This window comes from Limulus polyphemus, unplaced genomic scaffold (genome assembly GCF_000517525.1).
Source record: "Limulus polyphemus unplaced genomic scaffold, Limulus_polyphemus-2.1.2 Scaffold1557, whole genome shotgun sequence".
Taxonomy (NCBI): domain Eukaryota; kingdom Metazoa; phylum Arthropoda; class Merostomata; order Xiphosura; family Limulidae; genus Limulus; species Limulus polyphemus.
The window spans coordinates 17,761-22,942 of record NW_013667167.1 but is presented as its reverse complement, the minus strand read 5'-3'; the positions used below and the strand labels follow the sequence as shown (position 1 = coordinate 22,942).

Here is a 5,182-nt window from a genome sequence, read left to right as displayed (position 1 = left end):
TGCTTGATACATTAAGAAAGACTGAAATAATAATTGAGTATAATTAATATGTATTTGTTACTTTATAGATTTAATAGGTATTTGTTGTTAATTTATTGACGTTTTTACGCTTATACTATGAGGTAAAAATGACTGCAGCTATGATTTTGTCTGGTTTATGTGCTCGTTGCTGTCCTAGTTTAAGATCTTCTTTTTAATAAATTCTTGAAAATGTTAAAAAATAGAGAGAGAATGGGGCCCAGTGAGGATGTTTGCCCCGGGGCCCATGCTGGCTCTTGATGTTCCTGCCCTTTCAACTGAATTTCCATACTCCTAGTTATCATCTTCAGTTGTGCAAATTGTTGATGTATTATAGATTTCATTTGCTCACTCCATCAGTCTTAGCTTTGCAGTAATCAGTTGGAAATCATGTGTTGTACATACACTGTATAGTGAACAACACTTGATATTTTGGAAAACAAGGATTGCTATTTTCTTTCAGTCAGTAATCCTATAATCAGTCTTGCCTCTATATTTGGCACTTCTTCATCTTCAGGATTAAAGTGGGTTAAAACAGTGTTTTCATTCTCATCTCACACAACTACCTCTTCTTCTGACTCTATCAAGCCAGTTTATCAGAAGTTTATTTGTCAGTTCATGCTTTCACGCATCCCTCGACTACTTTAACTCATATATAAATGGACTAACTCATCAAATCAGAAGATGAGGTCCTGTCTAAGAGGCTTCCCTGCTGCTTGCACATATCAAAGCCATGCATAGTCTTCATATTGGTACATTACTTCTTTCAGACTTACCAAAGCACCTCTTCTATCATATGGTAACTTTTCCTAGGTGTGCATATATTCTTGTGGATATTTTGAAATGTCCGCTATAGGTGAAAGACCATACACTACATCTACAGGGAGCAAGATCTCTCGGCCAAACAAGAGAATATTCAGCAAGCAACCTGTTGACCTCTGTTAAATTGCATAATACATTATTATGATGTAGGGTAAGGGTTCATCCCAGTTGGTTCAGTCTATTAACAAACATAGCAAGCATATGCTTTATAGTCTGTATTACCTACTTTATTAAACCATTAAACTGGAAATAATATGGTGAAGTGTGCACCTTCACCACATGCAACATTGCACAATTCAGAGAACAATTGGCTGTTGAGGTTAGATCTCGGGTCGATAGGGATCTCTCGGGTGTTCTGAATTGGGCTGTTCAGTGCTGTGCCAACACATCAGCCTTAGACTGTGCAGATATATCGCCAATGGATATTCCTCGACCCACATCATGAAATAATCAGTGATCACCAGTCTATATAGGTGACCCTCTTCTATTTTTTTGAAGTGGACTAACAACATCTAAAGCTATTCTCTGTCTAGGAGAACCAGCCATTTTTTATTGGAGTCTACCCTGTTTGGGAGAGTTTTTATCTAGGTGGCACACTTTTACAGAATTCACTTTAGCTCTGGATGTCTCAGCTTGAAGAACCATGGTTGAATGTTAGTAAAATTATTTAATAACTTGGTATCCACGAGTCTTTGTTTTATGCATAGTCTGGACGGTTTTGTACCACAAAGCTCTGAGGACTACTATCTGCAACATCTATCTGGTATTCCCGATTCCATGGAATGTCGAGTGGATGTGGCCCATCTCCACTTTTCTTTTTCTACCCTACCTTCTAGACTTTTCCAAAGATCTTCTACATGATGGTTTCCTGCATCTCTCAATCAAGTTTCCAGACCTGTGGCTTTGGCACCATGATCAACCGGAACACAAGGGCAGTTCCGTCCTTACCAGCAGGTATCCTCCTTTAGGGTAGAATGCAGACTATGGCATCAGTGATTACCTTACAGGGTCAAGTACTGTGGGGTCTCGACTCAGAGGGTTCATATCAGTATGGGAGACCTTCACTATGGATCAGTGGGTCATTCAAGTTCTCAGGAAAGGATTGGTTATTCATTTCACATCTCCTCTTCCATTGTCTAATACTGGTTGGCTTTCCACTCCTCAAGGCCACTTTTACATCTAGCCATTGAGCTCAATCCTTCTAGGCTTTTCAGCACAAGAGGCCATAGAGTACATTGAGTCCTATCTCGAGGGTTTTTATTTCTAGCTGTTTGTAATACCTAAAAAGATGAGCAATTAGCGACCTGTCATCAACCTTTCTCATCTCAATTGCTTCATCCAGCTTCATTTCTTTCCCTTCAGTGGCTCTTTTCACCTGATCTGTGGATGACAAAATTCACAATCACCATCAGATGGATGACTGGTTTCTTCTCTCCCCTTCCTGCCATTTGGCAGTGCTTTACACTTAACCTCTGTTACCAGAAGCTGCGAGAGCTGGGTTTTTTATCAAAAAGGAGAAATCTATTCTTACTCCCACATAGTACTTCACCCATTTAGGAGTGTTTTTCAATTCGAAATTAAGTCAGGCTTTGGTTCATTTTGCCTTAGCTTACCATCAGGCAGATTGTTTTTTGTTTTCTTGCTCTCTGCACGTAGAATCTCTGTTGCCTGTATAGTGTGCTGAATCTGTTAATCCTATCCCTTTCTCCCTAGACAAATTTTCAAGCATCTGTCTGCCTCTATCATCTCTCCTACTGGTATTAACCATCATACACCTTTTTTCTTAGGCATTCCACCTGTTTCTTGGGGATTTTTGTTGGATAATTCTTCCTCTTTAATTCCAAGTTGGGGTAATTGCCATCTTTGGTTCTTTCCCTACACATGTGACTTTTTTAGCTTTTTGGATCTTATAGGGTGGGACACTGTTTGTACCAAGTTCATTTCCCTTCCACTTCTAATTGGGACTTAGAGAAAAGGTTGTTACTCCTGTGACTTTAGCATAATATGGGGTATATTTGTTGCTACATTCGATTTTTTCTTTTTTGATTGCTCGTTTGTCTCTTTAGCCAAAGCATTCTTTATTCGTGTTCCATGTCCAACACCTTCCAGTCATTTACCTGTCCTACATTTATGAGTTCCTCCATTAATCATGTATTCTAGCTGCAGATTGGAGTTCTGTGATCAATCTGTCCTGCCACAATCACTTCTTGGTTCTTTTTCATTTTTACTATGTTGTCTTTTATCACCCTCTGGTGGGCCATTTCTCCAGGACTGAGGATGCCCAAGGTCAACATTTAGTATTCTTATTTTGTTCCTATTTTTCATCCTTTATGGTGCTGTCTTAGGTTTGCTCAATGAGGAATTGCGTACCAGTTTTGTGCCTTGCCCTTCAAGCTTGTTTCAGATTTGTATGTCTTTATCTCCAGTTCCTCATCCACTTGCTTTTGCTGTTTATTGGGACCTGCTTATACCTTTATTTCTCATCCCATTTGTCATTTTCCCTAGGTGATTATATTCATCCTTGCACTTTGTGTTAAGTCTTTCTGATTGCTCCTTCCTGGCTGATATAGGCCTGATTTTCTCAGCTGCTTCAGCTGGATCTGTTAATTTTTGTTCTGAATCGATTTTTCCTCTCCTTCACTATGGCAGCTTGTTTGGCCATGTTCTTCCTTTTCGTTTTTTTCATCTTCCAACTTTATTCCCAGTCAATGTTCCATACATGCTCTGGGTTGCTTCATTGCCTTCAAGGGTTCTTTTCATTAGTTCCTTTTCCTGCTGTTTCATTCCCTAGCACCACTCCTCTGTTTGTGACTTTTCCTTCCTCATTTACCCTTTTGATTTGGATTTTGATTCGATTGGCTTTTTCTTCCTTGTCCTCTTTTTCTTGTACTCAGTAACTGGTGTCTTCGCTCTGATCAGGCACCTTCCTTTTTACCTGCATCTTACCTCCATCATACATCGAGCACTGGGACTACACCTCATATGTTTATCTCCCATTATCTGTTTTAGGCAGATGTTTCTTCCTCATTGGGGTACTGTCTTCCACCTGTTGCCATCCTTCACTCTGTAGTGAGACTGTGACTGGGTAAGTAATTTTTTAGTATGTATACCTTTTATTTTTCAGGGACATGTCCCTTTTTTTTCTTTATGGATCCTGCTCTGTGGCAAGTGGTACCTGTCCAGGTATACTTAAAGTAGTCAAATCTGCTCTGTAAGGCCAGGATGACTTGACATCTATGATTTGCATGGCCACTAAATGCACACTGTTGAGACAGGGTGTTCCACAAGATTGATCATAGGTTTTCCTCCCAATATATTTGCTTCATTCATATGCCTGTTCCAGGCCATATTAACTCATGGATAGCTGCTCCATCCCTGCCATTCATTAGATTGAATAAATCAGGAGTTATCTGCTTTTCAAAATAGGGTTTTAGTGGACTCCCATTGCACTGTCTCCAGTGTTGACATTCCTGTAGACTCTCCACTGCATTTTCTCCCCCCTTTTTTCTTCTAGTGGAGTACAGGAGTCCTTACCACTTTCCAGTTCCAAGCTACTAAGGGAGGCATGGAGCATCCTCTTGAATGTTGAAGTGAAATAGGATACAAACAATAATGAATCCATTTAGTTAAGAGTAGGGTGGTGATGTTCTGTTGGTGTAGATGAAGAGATGTCCTCCAATCTGACTCTCGATCTCTGAATGGGTTTATCTGAGGGGATGTTGTAGCTTTGGAGTGAGCCATCAAAATTGCAGTTCAACCCCTTCAATTGGGATCCCTCATGCTACCCCCACATAGATGTCAGTTCCTTGAGTCTAGGTTTTGGATTCAGAGCTGGACCAATCAACATAAGGCCTCATACATATTACAGGTGTCTCTGTTCCCTCATTCAATTGGACTCATGTTCACTGCTACTGTGTTGTGGGTCACAGTGGATGATCATGCAGGTTACTACAGTTCTTCCTATTGGGCTATCCCTCAAAAATGTTCATATACCTAGGATGTTACTGTGATGGGGTTGGCTCCTGTCTAATTGGTTTTGAGTTGAATATTGTACAATATAGAGACACATCTTTATTATTCTGATCATCCAGATGTTAGGTTACTGGATCAGTCAAACATTTTATCACTTTGCTGTTATGTGCTCCGTTCACAGATCAGTGGGTATGATATTTCTCTCCAGTTTGCTGAACTAGGCGTGAAGTTGGTATGATTCTCTTTCCTATCCTCCACCAGATGGCTGGGTTTTGGATTGCAGTTGACTTGCATGCCCTAGCCACTACACAACAAGTCTTCACCACACACACACACACACACACACACACACACACACACACACACATAT

General features: G+C 40.3%; 1 protein-coding gene across 3 annotated transcripts in view; it reads left to right on the top strand.

The window, feature by feature from the left end:
- Positions 1–5,182, top strand: part of LOC106464078 — a 63,534-nt gene that overhangs the window by 46,659 nt on the left and 11,693 nt on the right. The window lies entirely within an intron of this gene.